Source organism: Plecotus auritus (genome assembly GCF_963455305.1).
Source record: "Plecotus auritus genome assembly, chromosome: 7".
NCBI classification, from domain to species: domain Eukaryota; kingdom Metazoa; phylum Chordata; class Mammalia; order Chiroptera; family Vespertilionidae; genus Plecotus; species Plecotus auritus.
The window spans coordinates 51,488,657-51,510,055 of NC_137774.1; positions in this window are offsets into that span (position 1 = coordinate 51,488,657).

Sequence of the window (21,399 nt, forward strand, 5' to 3'; positions counted from 1 at the left end):
TCCCCCTCCCCCGTGCACGAATTTCGTGCACCGGGCCTCTAGTTGCTTAATAAGATCAAATGGCTTCAAGTACATATTTTATGATAAATGATCTATATACTGTATTGTGTGCCCACCACCCACAGTCAAATTGCCTTATGTCATCATATATTTGGCCCCCTTTAGCCTTTACTGGCTTCTTTCACTTAGCAAAATGCATGAAGATTTATCCATACTGTCATTAATTAATTAATCACTCAGTCCTTTTTGTCACCAAATAGTATACGTTTTGTGGATGTACCAGAGTTTATGCTAAGGGACATTTATAAGGGCATATTGCTTGTTTCCCATTTTGATAGTACTTATGGGTAAGGCTGCTATAAATAATGGCATACAGGTTTGTGTGTGAGCATAAGCTTTGAATCACCTAGGTAAATATCTAGGGTGGTACTGCTGGGTTGTATGGTAACTATACGTTGAACTTTGTAAGGAATCTTCCAAAGCGGCTGTATCATTTTGTAGACCCATCTTTTCTTTTGAATTTCTACTCTCAGCAATATTAAATGCTGATAAAACAGCACCAGACATAATGAATAAATGAACAGTCAGTGAACAAAACAAAGTATAAAAACTCAAATTCAGGAATTAGGCTATCAATTCACAAAATCTCTTCAGAGAATAGAGGAAGAATATAAGAGATAAATTTTGTGAAAGAAAAATAATCAACTTAATGGATATATTGAGTTAATCTAATAAATATTTTTGGGTGAAATAGTGTTTCCCAAAGATAAGAGCAGACACAAGCTGTACAAACGTTCATAAAGTCCTTTAACTGAAGTAGAGAACTGACGACCAGGGAAAGAGAATCAATTTAAAAAGTTTCCAAAAGTAATTAAGAAGTGGAAGCATTCATTTTATCCTAATCAGGAAATAAATAGGAAAATAAAAATACACAAAGTGAAAATTCAGATAAATAAAATAAAAATAAAGGAGAAAATACGAATATACAAAATCATGAAAACAAGACAGAAAATTCAGTGGAAGTGTAAAAAGTTTGTACAACTCTCTCCTGATATATTTAAAATATTAATGAAATAAGTAATTTTATGGTAAAATACAAATTATAAAAATTTGCTCAAAATAAGATATTAATATAGTTTTAATCATAAAATAAATGTTAAAATATATTAAAACACTGCCTTTCAGAACGGCACTAGTTAAAAGGATTCATATGTATGTTTTTAAAACTTCAAGCACCAGATGAATCATATGTTACTTAAATTGTGCCAAAACATATTATAAAAAAGGAAGTCTTGATTCTTTCCTGGATCTGCTATAACTGATTCAGCAATTTGTCAAGGCAAAGAAAGAGAAGGTCTGAGTACAAACGTAAACATTCTAAGTTAAACAGGCTAAAAAAAATAAAAATAAAATAAAATAAATAAACAGGCTGACTCCTGGAGTGTACTGATCATAATATGCATCACAATCAGGCAAAACTAACTCCAGGACTCAGATTATTTGGGTATTAGAGATTGTGGCCATTAAATTACCCCATTAATAGATGAAGAAAGGGATATTTCATCTCCACAGAGGCTGATGTGCATTTGATAAAATGCAAAATCCATTGGCAATAGAATAAAACTTAATAAACTTGATATGATTGAGGATATATAAAAATATAACCAACATCATACTTGCAAATGAAGATATCCAAGCTCAAGTTGAGGGAAGAGGCTAAGATTGAGATATAAACTTAGATGTTATCAGCTTATGGATATAAAACTATGGGAATAGGTAGTCATCCAGGGATGAGTGACACGAGAGAAGAAATACAAAGACAAAGCTTGGAGAACTACCCATTCAGATCTGAAAGAGGAGGTGGTATCATCAGGAGAACGAAATGGAGGCATGTGGTATCTTGGGAGTGTTATCAGTGGGGTGCCCTTTGTGTCCCCACCTGTTACAAGTAGAAGTAGAGTTCTTGGGTGCCATGGGGAAAAGAATTTCCTGAGGCCCCCACGGGAGGATGAGGTATCATGGAAAGCTTTATTGATTATGTAAAATTAAGGGGGTTCCCTTCCAAGGTTCCATCTTCCTTTGTCTCACCATGGGAAAAGTCCAATCTTGTTGTCAGCAGGGCTAGGATTAAGGCCACTGCCCAGAGTCTCCACTCCATATTAAAGCACAGTCCAGTCCAACATCATGCCTATGGAGTCCACATGACCATGTGCCATATAGTGCTTTAGGCCACATGGGTATGGAGAGGGCCAGTGTGGGTAACAGAGCAAGAGAGAAGCAAGCAGGCAAGAGCAAAGCAAGCAAAAGGGAATTCTTTGTCTGGGGATGATAACTGGGAGCTTAACCAATTAACCCTTCAGTATTTCGTGAGCTTGCAGTGGCTCTGACCCTCTAGCCAATTATCTTTTCCCCATGTTAGGCTGACAGGCAAGCACTTTCCCTACATCACCCTGGTTTCACTGTGCATGGGCCCATCTCTTTGTTTGACCCCTTTCCCCAGTGATCTTCAGGGAATGGACAGGTGGTTCCCTGGGGAGCATGAAGTTGCAGCTTCCTAGTGAAGCTGCCAAGATGACATGCTTATAATGTCTGGCTTCCCTTTGCTTTTTTTCTATTATTAATATTAGCTAGCTAGTTACAACAGTAACAGAAGCAATTGAAGAAAGTATCTCATAGGAGAAGGAGATAACTGCATCGAATGCTGTTGATACATTTGGGAAGGCAAAGACAGAAAAATGACCATTTGTAAAGGTCACTTTACAAACTGATGACCTGACCAAAGAAATTTCAGTGGAGCAGTCTGATTGGAGTGGACTGGAGAGAAGGGAGGAGAGGCTGTGGATACAACAACTATAGAAAACTGTCAAGAGCTTACAGAGGCTTGCAGAGAAACAAGAAAGTAACTAGAGAAGTCTATATGGTCCACAGAGGCTTTGATAAGACAGGAGGTGCAGCATTTTTATGTGCTGAATGGGATAAGCCAGTTGATGGAAAAAACTGAAGATAAAGGAAAGAGGCAACTCTTAATTAGGCAGAAAAACCTGTCATTCAATGGACAAAGCACGGGGAAAGCCTTTGATCAGAAAACAGTTCACCCTTAACATCAGGAAGAAAGGTGGAGTGTACTGTGGAAGTGCAGGTAGCCAATGAGGGCATCTCATTTAGTTGCTTCTGTTCTCTAAGAAAAAGAAGGAAACATTGAAGGCCTGAGAAAGGAAATGTGAACTAGTCATGTTGGAGTTTGGGAGCTAGAATTGACTGAAATAATGTAGGGTTGTCTACCCATTAGACATTTGTGGTTATACTTTTTTTTTAAATGAGTCGGCATTGTTCCCTGCTTGTCTCCAGCCTTGTGAGTTCACATAGGGACAGACTTGACATTGTGTCATAACTGAGGAGAGAGATTAATTGGCTTGTTAAAGTCTCATGCATAGTTAGTGGTAGAATCTGGTTTTTCTAATTCGTATTTAGGTTGTACTTTGCATAAATGTTTAAAAACCATAGGAATGCTGTCCATACATTCCTTTTACTTTTTTTTTCATTTCTTTTACTACTTTAATGCTGCCCCATTTTCCTACCCAGACAATAGAGAGTAGACAGACCATTCTGGGTAACAATACTCTCTGCATCATTACCACTATTTTCAACTTTCTTTGGGGTTCCTTTGTTCAGGGCAACTGTAATATATAGCACATGCAAAAAGAGCCTCAACACCATTTATAGCACTCCTCTAAACTCCACGTTCCAAGTCATTGGCTTTGAAATAAACTGCTGGCATTTTCAATCCATGGATAAGAGATCTCTATATAAGGAAATCCAGTTAAACCCAAGTGCCCACTACATCATGATTCTGGCTCTTTTCCAGTATATTATATTCATTCACTCCAGTTAGTATGTCTCTTTCCACATCTTCCCTTAGTCCAGAGGAGCCTGAGGCCTGGATACCTGAGGCCTGGGTACCTGAGGCTATGTAAGAATCCTTTGCATGGTTCCTTCTGGTCAGAAAAAAATTCCATTGACTCACTGGTGCTGAACAATTCATATTAACCCCAAAGTCATTAGGTGCATTTGCATCAATCTTCATTTTCTCCCTTTAAAGGGATCTGACCCTCATGTCATTTTTTCCTCCAGCCTAAATGCAAAAGAGATAGCGGTTGACATCTCTATGTGCATCACAAAGTATCCGTTTAGGTTGTGGTTTGTGATGAGGGCAATGATGCTGCTGCTAAGTTCTGGAAATGGATTTTTTAATTGTTAAAAAAGCATGGACATTGGGGGTAAACATACAGGGTAAATCACAGGCTTCAGAGTATAAACGTGCCTGGTAACACCTAGGCTTTGGGGTAAAACATAGAGGGTAGAGGAGCATTTACAGGCAACAATGTGCATGTCTTAGCCTCCCTTCAGTGCTCACATAGCTTCCAGTTTAATCAGCTAAGGGAACACAGCGCACAGGAGCTGCTTCCAGAAGTGTTTATAAACTAAACAGTGCCCCCTCATAATGTCCTTTTCATAACTTTAATTTTTGATTTTGATATGTCAGATTTATGTGTCTCCCAACCTAATACCAGTAGAAAAAGAGTAAGAGGCCAGAGATTTAAGGAGAATGAAAGAGCTAGAGTGAGTTCAGGTGGAAAGTGGGCAGGGTGGGCAGGGTGGGCAGGGTGAACTTGGAGGAAACGGCTCCTCCCTGGGGAACAGGAGCTCACCCTGTGCCCAGGCTGTCCCTGCAGTGGAGCCAGAAGTGCTTTCCAGGACATTTTTAGCAGCAAGGGCTCTTTAAGATCTAATTTTGCACAGATGGCTCAATATATAAAATAGAAAAGAGCAGTATTTACCATTCACTATTTGTAAGTTCAAACTTATACCACTAACTAATGAGAGAATGGGAATGAGAATGAGGCTATTTTGATAAATACAAATATTTAAAATCCAAGCTGAAGGTCAAAAGTTGCAGTCACATATCAGCTTTAGCAACCAGTTTGTCTTTGTTGGTTGTAAGAGAAAATCCAAAATTCCATGGATAAACCATTATAAGTGAGAGATTTATTTGTTTTTGCATTCGTTTTTGATATCTCGGGTCAACAATCTCAAGACAGTCTTCAACGAAACTGTTGAGGAGGTGAATGAGGAGCAGCAGAACATTGAATCACTAACAATATCTAAAAATTGCTCACAGTCCTTAATTTTTCTAAAATAAAGAAGTAAAAAAGTTAGATGTCCATCACCCAAAACTCATGCAAAGAAATTAAAGACACAATATCATCGTTGCAGGACCTGCTATCACATGCCGATTAGAGTGTGATGGTGAACAGGCGCAGGGTGGTGCGGGCCTGGGCAGTCTTACCAGAGTGCACCTGTGCGTGTTTGACTCTTTCTTTAAAGCTTGATTCTAAGACCCAAGGTCCCTTATCAAAGATACATCTGTAGCACAGAAGCAGAGAGGAAGGCACTGAGCTCATTTTTTCTTATTTGACATAAAATAGTTTGAACTGGTGGATGGCTTTTTATAATTAATTAAATATAGTTAAATCATTAAAAAACGAAACCCAAGCTATACAGGCTCACTGCGGAGATCCTGCAGGCTCAGTTCCCCACCACCTCAATAAAGGAGGTATCGCAATAAATCGAGTATTAATCTATTTTCTGGTGGACCGTCCTGCCTTTATTTTGTAAAAAATGTAACATGTGTCAAGCACAATAAAGAGGTCTGCCTGTGTGCTGGTGGACCAGGCTCCAGGAGATGCAGTTGGAAGAGCCTCTGGCAGTAGTTTTTGCTATGGAGTTGGCTCCCTCTTGCCAGAATCATCTCCAGGGCTGTCAGCTGGAGTGCAGGCCCTGTAAGGCCTCAGAGGAGCAGATTTTCTACCTCTCACCATGCTGCGCACCTCCTGAGCCTGCAGCTGAGGACAGGTCGGGGAGAAACACTGGACCTGCCAACTCCAAAGGTGTTTTTGTTTTGTTTTGTTTTTCTTTAGTTTTAAATATATTTTTATTGATCTCAGAGACTCCACAAAGTTTTCCATCTCAAAGGGAATAAAGAATCTTAGGGGAGACTCCTGGAGAAAAGTTCATAAAGAAGAGAAGTAGCTTTTTAAAAAGTGGGACTATCTGGTGGAGTTGATACTGCACAGGAGTCAGAATCACTGGTGCAGCCAGGAGAACCTCAGCACTGGCTCCTAGTCTAGCACTAACACGTGTGCGAGGGTAGGCAAGACCATTGGAGCTGGCATCTGTGACTCATTATTAGGCTACTCTCACTTGGGTTCCTCTAAAAGCAAAGCCTGAGACAAGATAGTTTATGTGAGAGGTGATCCCAAGAAGCAAGAATGAGAGAGCAGGCAGAGTGACACAGGAAGGAGAAACAATGAATATAGAGCAGGCAAGGGTAGACTTTCTCCAGGACCTTCTGAGATGCATACAAAATCACTTCCAGGATGGCCCACCAGGGCCGGAGCCTTTATTTGTCCACCAGCTCCTGACCCCCTGCAGTGGAGGGTTGCCTCCAGGGATGTTGGCGTAGGCGCAGTGGCTGCATCTGCCCATGCCCACCAGGCTCCAGTGTATCAGAGAAGCTCCAGGGAAGAAGGGGAAAGGCCCTCCTCAGTGCCCTGGAGAGAGAGAAGCCTGAGCTTGCACAGAACTCTGCACTGAAGCTTGGCTCAGTCAGAGGGGGGCCAAGGAGTTTTCCTGGGGGCACCAGACTTTATTGTTACACCACCCAGTTCTATATGTTCTTAGTGGGCCCAGGAGCAGATACACTGGGCTCCACCATTACATGTCAGTCATCAGTCACCAAGCCTGTTTAGTTTTTGGTGGTTCTTGACAGAGGCACTCTTAGTCATCCATTCATCCATTCGCTCATTCATTCATTCCTTAATTCCTTCCTTACCTTTTGAATGTCTGCTAACTACCTGGCATTGTTCTAGGTACTAAGGCTATAGCAGTGAGCAAAACAGACAAATCCCTCCCTGTCGTCATGAGGAAGACAAAGAAAGAAACAAATGAAATATATAGTTTGTCATATGGCCATAAGTACCAGAGAGAAAAATAAAGCAGAGAGGGGGTCAGGGGGTGTGAAAAGGGTGCACCAGGAAGATGAACAGAGGAGACCCAGTGTTTCATCAAGCTTGAATCTATTTAACTTGGCAAATTACCCCCATCTGGCTGCCTCTCAGAAAACCAATAAACAAGTTTATAGAAAAGTATAACTCTTTCTGTGTTGTCTCATTTAAAGATATTGGCTTGTATCCAGGCAGATTCTACTCGCAGGAATTGGCAGCATCCTCAGTGTGAATCTGGGCAGGTTCTCCAGAGACAAGAGGTCTGACACGCCCCTGCATCCTCAGCCACCTGAGCCTTGTCGGCATTTTTCAAATTAAGGATTCCAGCATCATGTACAGTATTCAGTATTCTGGTGTCAAAGGTCACCATGCAGAAAATAAGCATCTCACATATTAATCAATTACCAGTGAACATTGAGCTTTTTTCACTTTGTGCTGAAGCTGATCCTGAAAGTTACAGTTTTATTGTGGCTTTAGTTGTCATCAAAACTAGCAAAACAATAGTGATAGAAAAGAGACCATAGAGTGTATTATTTTTTTTTAAATAAGATTCCAATGGAAAGCAATTGCTAAAAAATTTAAAGACAAATTATATCATGAAGACTTTTCAAAGGAGTTGGAGTATCAGAAGGATTTTTAAAGACTACATAAATTTTATTAGAGAAGATTGGCAAAGGCACATTCTGTTATGTCGGGCAGTGACTTGGGCCTGGCATGGATGGAGAACAGGGAGCATGATCTCCTAAATGGGTTGGTTTTCCCTGGGGAAATCATGTACATTGAGTAGGGTTGTGTTGTGATAGGTCTTGAGAAGGCACCCAACAACTGTTCACCAAACAGCATTTGAGCACTTGGTACACACCTCTTACTGTGCTGGGACCTGGAGGAAACCCACGCAGACAAGGAGTAGTGGCTGATAGAGGACAGATGAGATGGCAGGTATGGAAGTAGGAGGGAGCAGGAAGTCAGCTTGGGAAACCCTGCTGTAAAACTGGGATGAGGATGAAGCTCAAAGTGTGGTAGAGAAAATAGAAAAATAGAATATTAGTCATTTGATAGCAGGGGCGGGGGGAGAAAGTCAATTAAACTTGATAATTGATGGTGTGTATGAGGATTGAAGGAGGGAGATAAATTCACCACAAATAGAGTTTTTCTAAGCTTGGGAGAATAGTGGTGCAATTAACAGAAAAGTGAAAGGCGTGAAAATAGGTCATGCATTATGAAGGTGAATGACTTTGTTTCAGAATTAAATCATTTCTAGAATCACTCAGAATATGAACACAGGCCCAGAGCAGGTGGCTCAGTTGGTTGGAGCATCATCCCAGACACCAAAGGATCTCAGGTTTGATTCCAGGTGAGGACACATACCTACCGTTGCTGGCTTGATCCCTGGTTGAGGTGTGTACAGGAGGCAACCATTCAATGCTTCTCTCTCACATCAATGTCTCTTTATTTCTTTTGTTTTTTTTCTCTCTCCCTTTCTTCCTCTATCTCTAAAATCAACAAACATACCCTCAGGTGAGGATTAAAAAAAAAAGAAAATGAACACACATTCCTTTGAAGTTACATTTTCTACAGAGAGTGTTAACACTTGTGTTAAACACTAAGGTAATACCTAAAATAAATTATGAAATATTCTCACAACCACCAAGGAAAGTTAATAGTTATCTCCATTTCATAGATGAGGACACTTGAGATTTAGGAAGGTAACTCTGTCACATCATTCAGTTAGACAGACAAGGAGGGGTGAGACTCTATTCAAAATCCATCTAACTCAATGTCTGCATTCTCTAAGTACTGCCACTATCACATAGGCTAAAATTATTTATTTTTATTTTCTAATTATAAAAGTAATGCAGTTTTTCTAGTAATTATTAACATTCAATATTTTTCTTTATATAATAGTAATACATGTCACTAGTAAAAATACTCAAATATTGCCCAGCTGCGTGGCTTGGTGGTTGAGCATCAACCTATGAACCAGAAGGTCATTGTTCAATTCCGGGTGAGGGCACATGCCTGGGTTATGGGTTCAATCCCCAGGGGTGGTTGTGTAAGAGGCAGCTGATCAATGATTCTCTCTCATCGTTGATGTTTCTATCTCTCCCTCTCCCTTCCTCTCTGAAATCAATAAAAATATATTTTAAAAAAATACACAAATATCAAAGATGTAAAATGAGGATGACTGGTTAGCCAGAGACGGGTAAGATTCTTCAGGGAAGGAACAACCTAAGACAGGCACAGTCGCAGAGGGGCCATCAGGAGAGAACTTGGGGGTCAACAGAGGTGGGGCACAGACCCTCACCCCCACAACCTTGCAGGGGCCTGAACCCTCACCCTGTCTGAGGGAGGTCTCCTGCCCCCATGGCTGCTTTGCTTCCCACGCCCAGCTCAGATTGGGACCCAGGTAACAGACAGAGACTTGGCCAACAGCAGCTGCCCTATATCTAAATGCAGCCTAGCACCAGGAATGCTCAGGGCCTACTCAAGAATGCAAATAATCCTTTTCACTAATATTTACAAGGTAAACTAAGATTGTTGGTAGAGTATTAAATTTGACAGTACAATAATAATCAAGTTTTCAGATTAATTTAAATAGGCTAATTGAAATAAGTGAATATTCAAGAAAATTTAATTGTACTGGACAAAAACCTGTTCCTAAAGTGGTAACTAAAATTTCTATTGGTAGTTCATCTCATGGTAAAATTCCTGAACATGCAATGAAACTAAAGCAGTCATATTTTTGTGCAAAAAATTAAAATTTAAAGTTATCAAGACTGCATTATAAAATTTACAAAAGCCTCCATTAATCAAATAAAGGGGGGATAGTAGGGTAATATCATGTAAGGAAAAATATCCTATAAGTAAATTACATCTAGAAAATTTTTACTTTACAAAATTAATTTTCATTTGTAATGCTAACAGCAAGACACCCATGAAAAACACACATAGTGTCTAAATAAGACAAAGGAAAATCGTTTGGGCAAAATTAAAAAGGATCCCAAATCAATTATATAGAAAAGATTCCTTTATTAACTTTTGGTTGAGAATATGTTTGTATATTTTCAGAAAACAACTCCAAGACTATGTGGATTCCTGCAACAGAGAGGAATTGACAGGTCTGCTCCAACCATGAAGACAAGAGGAGAAATAGTCCAGAGATGGAAGACGCTGACGACGCCTTGCCACGCTAGCACTCAGCAGCTGTGCGTCGCAGCAGGTTGCCTAGGACCAAACCAGAGAGTGTCGGACCTGCATTGCCACCATGTGCCCACCATCCAGATATCATTGCTGACATGTACACATAAGGAACTGTTTGACTTTGAAATGGGGACTCAGAACTGTTGGACATTGAAATTGGGACTCAAACATTTTTTGTTATTATATGTTTATTTCTAGTCTGCAGAGGCAAGATTTTTTAAAGGAAAGAAATGGGGAAAAAATAGATACAGAGGCAAAGAATCATTGAACAGACTGTCAAACTACAGCGGGAAGGCAGGGGAGGTTGCAGGGCGGGGGGGGGGGGGCGCTGTAAGAGATCAACCGAAGGACTTGTATGCATGCATATAAGCATAACCAATGGATAGAAGACACTGGGGTGGGGGCAAGTAAAGGCATGTACTGGGGGGTAGGGGAGGCCAGGGGGGAGGTCAATGGGGAAAAAAAAAAAGGAGACATATGTACTACTATTTGTAATACTTCAAACAATAAAAAAAAAGATGTAAAATGTAAAAGACTCCAATAACTTCACCCCCACCAAATACTATGTATAGTATTTGCATATATTATTATAGGATGCATTCTATGCTTATTCTAGTTTTTAAATAAGTCTTAACACCAAACTGCTCTACCAGGTATCTTATTTGTGGATATAAAAGGCTGTCCATTTAGGTCTATGAGAAGAGGATAATTTACCACATTTGTGGCACAACCTTAGGTGTATGTGAAATGACTTCAGTTCTGTATGACAGAAAAAAATCTTCCCACACATTTTCACTCCTTGAATAATTCAACTCTCTACATTTAACCTAATTCTTTCAATTTCTATATGTCCAACATTCAGCTAAAAAAATCAGACCCTTAAGTTCTGATTTTGCCCACTCTGAATGGATGGGCAATTTTTTCTCTATATCTGACAAATCAGAATTTGTTTGGACCTTCATGATCAACTTTTTAATTAATAAATATATAGGAGTCTATATTCTTAGACATTCAGTTTTAAAGACACTGATCAGATTAAATATACCAGCTACAATGAATGTATCAACATGATAATAGGAATGTGGGCAGAGAGAATGCAGGTTATTTTCTTAGAGGGGGACACACTATCCTATATAATAAAGAGGTAATATGCAAATTAACCCTCACACCCTCACAAGATGGCTGCCTATGACCAGGCCGGCAGGGGGGTTAGTGAGGGATGACCAAATGACTGAACAAGCAGGCTGCGTTAGGCGACCAGGCTGGCAAGGGGGCTAGGGCGATCAGGCCAGCATGTAGAGGCAGTGAGGGGTGACCAGGCCAGCAGGGGGAGCAGTTAGGGGCGACTAGGCAGGCAGGCAGGTGAGTGATTAGGAACCAGCAGTCCAGGATTGTGAGGGGGATGTCCGACTGCCGGTTTAGGACCGATCGATCCTGGGGATTGGAGAGGGTGCAAGCTGGGCTGAGGTCCTCCCCCATGCACGAATTTTGTGCACCAGGCCTCTAGTGATATAATAATAGGGCAAAACGTGAATTGGGTGAAGAAGTTACCATGCTTCATTCCAGCTCTACTTTATGCAACTCACTGTTGTGAGCTCTAGAAATGCAGTGACAAACACAACAGACAATTCCATGAAGGTGAAGCTTAATTTCCATGGGGAGACACATGAACAAGTGACCAAGCTAATAGTTACAGATTGTGATACCATAATGAAGAAAACGGTCAGCTGAGGAAATAGAGGGCGTCAGGGGAACCCTTCAGAAAAAGTAACTAGAAATAGTTCCTTTGAGCTGAGATCTGAAGAATAAGAACACGCCTGTTCTCCTGAGTATCACCTATGCACCCCACCTTGGTTGAACCTATTCTGTTCTTCATGCCTACAACCATGCAATTGACATATGCTAGATTAAATCATATCTTCACAGTGCTTGGTCAAATTTTAAATTCTTAAACATAAATGTCAAATAAGCATGCAAGGCTTCCTGGAATTCCTACTGAGCTCCCGAAAAGTGATCCCAATCACCTGCCAATGCCTCCTCTTGACAACCCAACCAAGAGCCTCTGACAGAGAAGTTAAGATGGCACAATGGAAGCGGGGAGGGCCCAGAATGCAAAGCAGGGCACAGAATGGAGATTAGCATTGGGGGTGCAAACAGAGAATAAGGAATATTTCATTTTCCTAGATGCTCATTTCATGCCTTCCCCTCTCACCTCAAAATGCAACACCCCTGGTACAGTCACTTTGGAAATCCATTCAGCAGTTTCCTATAAATATAAACACAAATTTATCCCATGATCTACTGGTCCTTTCCCAAATATTTACCTCAGAAAGTTGAATATTTATGTCTATATTAATCCTGTAGATAGATATTTGAAGTGGCTTTCTTCAGAATCTCCCCAAACTGGAAATAATCCAAATCCATGCAATGGAATTCCCTTTAGTCATATAAAGGAATGAGCTACTGATACATGTAAAAACCAGATAAATTTCAATGCATTATGTTAAATGAAAGAAGCCAGACTCAAAGGCTATAGACTATTTGATTCCATTTTTATGGCATTCTGGAAAAGGCAGAACTATAAGGACAGAAATTAGATCACTGGTTGTCTGGGGTGTGGAGAAGAGTTGACTATAAAGGGCACATGAGAATTCTGGGGGGTGTTGGAACTGATCTATATATTGATTGTGGTGGTGACTATATGCTTGTCAAAACTCATAGAATTCTCCCTGGCTGGTTTGGTTCAGTGATTAGAGCATCAGCCAGGGACTGATGGGTCATGGGTTTGATTCCCATCAAAGGCACATACCTAGGTTGCAGGCTGGATTCCCCAGCCCTGATCGGGGTGTATGCAGGATGTAACCAAACAATGTGTCTCTCTCCCATCGATGTGTTTCTCTCTGTGTCTCTCCCCATCCCTTCCACTCTCTCAAAGAAATCAATGGAAAAAATATCCTCAGGTGAGGATTAACAAAACAAACAAACAAAGAAAGCTCATAAAACTCTATACTAAAAGGAGTGAATCTTAATCATATATAAATCTCAATAAACCTGACTTCACAATAAAAAAAAAAAAAACATCTGCATACCATCTCACCTGCTCTCAGATGACTGTTTTAACTTGTATATCCCTGACAGAATAGAATACATCTTTGAGCAAATTATATTTTCACCACCAAGTTCTATAAACCCATCTGTAGCCCTAAATTTATCTCTGTCTTTCCTCCTCGTGTTCAAGGGAAAGAAGGAACTTCCTATTGCTATGAAAGGCACATGTTTCCTCAGGTGCTCAGAATTCTTTCCATCTTGGCTCCCCCTTAGCCCATCCCTTCCTCCATAGCTCAGTCTCTCCCCTCTACCAGGTCATTTACTTTAGCATGCAAACAACACTCTCCTTTGATGCCTCAACCTCCTCAGATTTCTTCCCACCCTTCTGCTCCTTCACCACAAAATATCTTAAGTGGTTGTCTATCCAAGCTTTCTTCACTTCCTTACTCCTTAAAACAAATCTGAAAAACTTCAAATGTAAAAGAAATGATAAATAATAATATAATAAATTCCATGTTTTCAATACCCAGATTTAACAGATGTTAACACTTAGCTATATTTGCTCAAGATCAGTATTTTTTAAAAGAAATAAAACATTACCTATATAATTGAATCCCCCTTTGGACTCCTTCCCAATCCTATTATACCTCACTCCCCAGAGGTACCTCTATTCTGATATTGATATGTATTATTCCCTCTATGGTTTTATATTTTACTGCACCTACATGTGTCTGTAAATGATATAAAGTATAGGATTGTACAGTGTGTAATTAAACTTTATACAGTGTGTAATTAAACTTTATCTTTGTCCCCTGCATTTCCAGTTGCATTCTGCATCCCATTTCTCCCTTAGTTTTATTTTTTCTTGCTGAAATAGGATCTTTCATAATTCTTTCAAAAAGAATCTGTGGGTATCAACCCTATAATTTCTTACATGTCAGAAAAATTCTGTGTTGTCTACACACTTAAATCATAAGGGTTTTTTTTTCTGAATACATAATTACATTTTTAAGTTTTCCTCAGATGATTAAATGCATTGCCCAACTATCTTCTAGCAGACAATGACATATTCTCTCTCCCCACCCCCTCTCTTTCTCTCTCTCTCAGTGTGTTTTGTGTGTTTGTCTCTCATAAGGTTAAGAGATTTTTTTTCTTTGTCCTTGGCATTCTGAAATTACACATGTACAGGTGACAGTCCTGTTACATGTAATCCTACTCTACAAATTTGAAGACATGCCTTTCTTTAATTTGAGAAAATTATACCTTATTGCTGCTTAAGAATTCCTAAGCATTTTCACTGTACCCTTCTTCTGAAACTCCTATTAGATTGGCATTGACCCTTCTGGAACTATCCTTCTTTTTACCTTTCTATTAGATATTTTATCTTGTTGGATTTGTATTCTATGTGAATTCATTGATTCTATTGCCCATTTTCACTAATTTTGCTTTCCAGCCCATCTATTGTGTTTAGGGCTTTTTGTTTTGTGTTTTAATTTTGACAATTAAGCTTTCAATTCCAAGATCTCCTCTGAACAGAATATCCCTTTGAATTTCTCTGAGGACCCTTGTCCCCTTCATCTTCTATGAACTCTGTTTCCCCAGTAGTTGCATAGGTAGCTCTTTTCAGGGCATCAGCTTTGATGCCTGAGTCCCTGCATGCAACCATCTGGGAATGCCTAATTTCAGTCCTCTTTCTGAAGGGGCATGGTAAGGCCTGCTGCCCAGTGGGCACTACCAGGAACCATTCTCCCACATGGGAGAGTTCTCTGTTTGATCTGGGTGTTATCACCATCTAGGCACTGGTTTACTCTCTTCTAGGGGCAGACTTCTTTACTCACTGCCTGGATCTTCACTCACTGTGTGTAGGAGGGTGCAGGATGCTGCACCTGGCTGTTCCATTCTACCCCGAGACCCCTCTTGCTTCTGATGTCCACACTCCAGATTCCACATACAACCGATCCACCATGTTTTGAGATATGGCCTTCTTACCCAAACCAAACTCATCTGCTTTATCCATCTTTGAGGGATTTCACATGGATTATGCTAAAAGAGGCATTGCTTTTAGCTTTGCTTTCTATACTATTAGGACTTTGTTTGCTGCCTCTATTTTTATAATCTCTATGGATTGGAACAAGAGGGAAAAGATTGAAATGTGTTCATTCTGTTATCCTGAATCATAATTCTGTACATTAATTTTATGTGATCTCTTGACAAATTGTCCTATTAGAGTGAAAATATTTTTCTACTGAACTATTTTAGCATTTTCTAGTGCTGAATGTGTGTTCATTTGTATATGTGTATTGTTTTTCCTAGCTTTTACATTTCTTGGCTAGCACTTTCAGAACTATTTTAAATAAGAGTAGTCAGAGTGGGTGGCCTGTTCAATCCCCTCTTTCTAGCAACTCTGTCCCCCTTCCCACCATCCATAAGAAAATATGGAGGTTCTCAGAGCCACAGGGTTCCCTGCAAGGTTCTGTGCCCCTGGACACAGCTGGTTAGACCCAGCAGAGGTACTTGACACAAGCTGCATGAAGACCAATGTCAAGGGGCTGTAAGATACTGAGTTATGAAGGATGTTATCCAGCTGAAGAATGGAGAGGTGTTCTAGGCAGGAAGACGTCATGTGATGGCCATGAGAGAAGGGAATGTGCCACAATTGAAAGGCTTCAAAGGCCAGAGTTCTGTATGCTAGATGCTAGAGGCCTAGGGAGAGTGCCTTCCTCCACCTTCTCTTCCTGTTCCTTCGTCTCCTCCTGCTTCTCCTCCTTATCACTATTCGTGTCCATGCCTCTCACTGCTCCAAGTAATTGGCAAGTACTAACTTATTTAGTGAGGAAGAGGAATTGAGGAGGGGCTGTATCCTGCAGGACACTGAAGCCAAATTAAAGGTTTTTGTTCTCATCCCAAAAAACAAAGGAAATAATTAAAATTTCTTTTAAAGTAACATGACTAGATGATGAGATTAAAGGAACATTCTGACCCTACTGCAGACAATGGGAAGAAATCAGGTGAGATTAGTAGCAGGCAGACCAATTATGAGGCTATTTCAGGGGCAGATATTCTTATCTTTTTCCTGGTTTTCATGGGAATAGCCTAGTGTTGCAATACTAAGTGTGATGCTGTTTGTCCATTTCAGATACTTCTGTGAGTGAAGGACACATGTTACCAGATTACTCCCAGTTCTTTGTTTTTATTTTGTCAGGAATATAAGTGGATTATATAAAAATGTATTGAAACAACTACTTTTCTTTGGTTATTAACATGTTAAAAGGTATTTCTTATGAGTCTAGGGAAAAACTTTCTTGGTTGTGTAGTGTATTATATTACTGACTAGAGGCCCGGTGCTCAAAATTCATGCACACGGGGCGGGGGGTGTCCCTCAGCCCAGCCTGCACCCTCTCCAATCTGGGACCCCTCAAGGGATCCCAGGATTGGGCCTAAACCGGCAGTTGGACATCCCTCTTACAATCCAGGACTGCTAGCTCCCAACTGCTCGCCTGCATGCCTTCCTGATTGCCCCTAACTGCTTCTGCCTGCCAGCCTGATCACCCCCTAACTGCTCCTCTGCCAGCCTGATTGATGCCTAACTGCTCCCCTGCCAGCCTGTTTGCCCCTAACTGCCCTCCCCTTCAGGCCTGTTCACCCTTAACTGCCCTCCCCTGCAGGCCTGGTTCCCCCCAACAGCCTTTCCCTACAGGCCCGGTTGCCTCCAACTTCCCTTCTCTGCCTGCCTGGTCACCCCTAACTGCCCTCCTCTGCAGGCTTGATTGCCCCCAACTGCCCTCCCTTGCAGGCCTGGTCCCTCCCAAGTGTCTTCCCCTGCTGGCCATCTTGTGGTGGCCATCTTGTGTCCACATGGGGGCAGTCATCTTTGACCACATGGGGGAAGCCATCTTGTGTGTTGGAGTGATGGTCAATTTGCATATTTTTCTTTTATTAGATAGGATAGAGGCCTGGTGCATGGGTGGGGCCCAGCTGGTTTGCCCTGAAGGGTGTCCCGGATCAGGGTGGGGGTCCCCTTGGGGCATGGGGCAGCCTGGGCAAGGAGCCTGTGGTGGTTTGCAGGCTGGCCACGCCCCCCGGTGACCCAAGTGGAGGCCCTGGGATCTGGGATTTATTTATCTTCTACAATTGAAACTTTGTAGCCTGGAGCGGAGCCAAGCCTTCTATTCGCTCCATGGGGGCAGCCATTTCTGTTGAGATTTATTTATCTTCTATAATTGAAACTTTGTAGCCTTAAGCGGAGGCTAAGGCAGGCCAGGGCTGCAGAAGCTTGGCTTCCTCCATTGCCGGGGGCAACCCTAGCCTCCTGCTCTCTCCAGTTCCATAGCTGCCGCCATTTTTGTTGGGATTTATTTATCTTCTATCATTGAAACTTTGTAGCATTGAGTGGAGGCCTGGGCCAGCAAGGGCAGGCAGAAAGCTCGGCTTCCTCAATTGCCGGGGAAACCCAAGCCTCCCTTCTGCTGTCTCTGTGGCTGCAGCCATCTTGGTTGGGTTTATTTGCATATTCGCTCATGATTGGCTGGTGGGCATGGCTTATGGGTGTAGTGGAGGTATGGTCAATTTGCATATTACTCTTTTATTAGATAGGATATGAGTGGATTTTTACATTATATACTATTTACATTTTTTTAAAAAAAAAACATATACAGTTTTCTCTTAAAAGATCCTCTCTCTCCAGTTTCACATTTAAAGATATTCTAACTTTAAAGACAGATTAAGTAGCTTTCCACCTTTCTCTTTGCCCAGAGTGATTTCAAGAGCAGAAGTTATGTTGAGTCCTAGGAAGAATCCATTCATGAAACTGCCTCAGCCTAGACACTTTTTTGGAAATAGTTCTTTGACAACTTTGCTAAATTTTCTCTTCATCATTTATCTTATTTTTCTTTGGTAAGGTTTATATTCTTTGTAAACTGCCCATTTAACCCATATGATTAACATAGACTAGAATGCAAATTTATCTTATTTCTTAATCTCTTCTATGTGTGTAAATGCCATCTCTCATTCTTAATTTGCATTTATTTTCACACCTTGATTAATCTTTGAGGGGATGTGTCCATTTAATTAATGTTTTCAAAGAAACCAGTTAATAGAATTATTTATCAACTATGGAACTTTTTTGTGTCTTAAATGTAGTAATTTCTGCTTATCTTTCTCAAATTTCCTTACTGATTTTATTTTCTACCATCTTGAGTTGAATATTTATTTACATACATTTTTGTGTTTAATTAATTAATTTAAAGTTGTGCATTTTCCTGTGATTATTGATTTGAAGGAGAGAGAGGGAGAGAGAGAGGGAGAGAGAGAGAGAAACATCAATTTATTGTTCTACTTATTTATGCATTCATTCCTTGATTCTTGTGTGTGCCTTGATCCTGGACTGAGCTCATAACCTTGGCATATTGAGACAATGCTCTAACAAACTGAGCTAATAGCTTTTTAAAATCCAAAGGTGCTTGCTGTTTGATTATTTTAAATGTGGTGAAGAATATCTTTTATTACTCTGATTTATTTCTTGATTTTTAATCCCCACACTTTTTTGTTATTGTTGTTAATCCTCATTGGAGGATATTTTTCCATTGATCCTTTGGAGAGAGTGGAAGAGAGAGGGAAAGACAGAGAGAAACATCTATGTGAGAGAAACACATTGATTGGTTTCCTCTGGCTTGCACCCTGACCAGGGCCCAGGCCAGGGAGGATCCTGCAACCAAGGTGCGTGCCCCTGACCTGAATCAAACCTGGGTCCCTTTAGTCCACAGGCAGACACTCTATCCACTGAGCCAAACCAGCTAAGGCTAATCCCCACACTTTTGATACAGACTTAAAATGCCAGGTATTATAAGGTCCTCAGTTCCTCTGCCTTGAGAGTAAAGCAGAATATGCCTTGCTTGTCTTCTTTTACTTCTTTCCTTGAACTTCATCGCAGTACACAGATTACATCTTGATGTCCTCTTCACAAGAGAATGGTTAGGAATCATACATAGTGCCTTCATCTCCCAGCTCAGAGGTAAGGCATGACCTGTAGACTAACATCCAGTGTTACCTTTTTTCCTCAGTGCTCTTAAAGTGTGCTTAAGCTTGTGATTAAATAGGTACTTCTCTTTAGGTTTCAGTATTCAATATTGTAAGAATGAAGTGACATCAGAGAAGTAATTGCTATAGTGCAAGATGTTGAAAAGGTGCGTAATAAAAATCAGATGGATTTCTTGGAAAGGAAATCAGTTTACAGTTCAAACATGGGACCTGGGTGGAGACACAGAATCAGGGGAAGAAATTAAAACACATGGGAGTCATGGGTAATGGTCAGAACAGCTTCAGAAAATGAGATTGAAGGATTAAGCAAGCATGAGAGTCCAGCAAGACAGAATGACCAGAGGAACATTTTCACTTTGTGATAGGCCCATTAAAAGTATTTTGTTCACCTAAAGCTATTAAAAGAACTGAGATTTTGTGATGTATTCCATTAAATCTGTTTGTTTCTGCTGTTTTCTCATATTTGTATTATCACTTGATAGCTTTTTGTCTTTGTTATGTATTCCTTGCTGTTGGATGAATTGGAATCTATATAAGTTGTGAGTTAAAATTTCATAAAGGAGCAAGAAAAGAGTCATCAGCCATTGGCATAGGCAGCCATGTCCCTGAGCCAGAAAACTCTTTCCCTTGGATGGACTCTGCCAATTTGACGTCTTTTACCTCCTAACTTAGTGGTAACTCTCTTCAGGATTGGCCTCCATCATCCATCTTGTCCTTGTACATGCATGTTGCTTCTTCTATCAAGAGATGATTCTAATTCCTCTGTCCATGGATCTTGGTTGGCCTTAGTGGTTTCCTTAAAAAAATAGAATGCAGCAGAAGTGACAGCATTTCTATGACTTCTCAGGCTAAGTCATAAGCAGCCTTGCAGTTTACTCTTTCGTCTCTTAGATAGCTAACTCATAGTACCCATCCACCATGCTATAAGAAGCCAGTGCCATGTGGAAAAGCCATGTGCAGGTGTGCTTGCCAGCAGTGTCAGCTGAGTGTCCAGATGGCATCAACCAGAAGCCTCTGAGTGAGCCTTCTTGGCCATTCATTACAATTGGACCTTCAGCCTCATATGGTATCTGATATAACTGTGTAAGAGTTCCCAAATGAGAAACCAGCTAAGCTCACAGAATTATGACAAATAATAATAAATAGTATACATAACAAAGATTTGGATACTTTTTTATATATAGAAATAGAGAATAAAAATAATCTATGTTTCAATGACCCCAAAACACCCTTTTAAGGGATACATGCATTCTTTACTTCTTTAGAAATGTAATACCTTCTTTCAGGTTAAAGTCAAACCATTTTGACTAGGAGCAAGCCTACCTTGCTTACTCCTGATTTGATACATTATTATGCTATTTTTTGGTCAACGAGCAATATAATATTCAGGTTCTTCTTGAAAATGAAGACAGCTCATTTTCCACCATTACTCACCTAATGATAATTGTGGGGAATCTTCAGACTCTGATTTTAGTAAACTATTGAGTTCACTGTTCAACTGAGTTGCTGTTCAACTCAACAGATATTTGTCAACTACCTTCTATGTACTGTGGTAGAGACTATAAGGGTTATAAAATAAATGGGTTCCTGCCAATTAAAATGGGCAAAATATCTGAATAGACATTTCACCAAAGGTGATATAAAAATAATGAACAAACACATGAAAAGATGCTTAACATCATTAGTCTTCAGATAAATGCAAATCAAAACCATAATGAAATACCATTTCACTTTAACTGGGATGACTATAATTAAAAAGTTAGATGATAATAAATATAAGTGAGGGGTCAAAGAAATTAGAATCATCCTACTTTAATGGTACGAATGTAAAATTGTGCAGATATTTTGGAAAACAGACTGGCAGATTTTCAAATAGTTAAATAGAGTTACCATGCGACACAATAGTTCTACACTTAGGGATATACCCAAAAGAATTGAAAACATAAATATTTGTATATGAAGGTTTATAGAAGCATTATTCACAACAGGCAAAAGCTGGAACCAAAGCAACATTTGTCCATCAAATGATAAATGGATAAACAAAATGTGG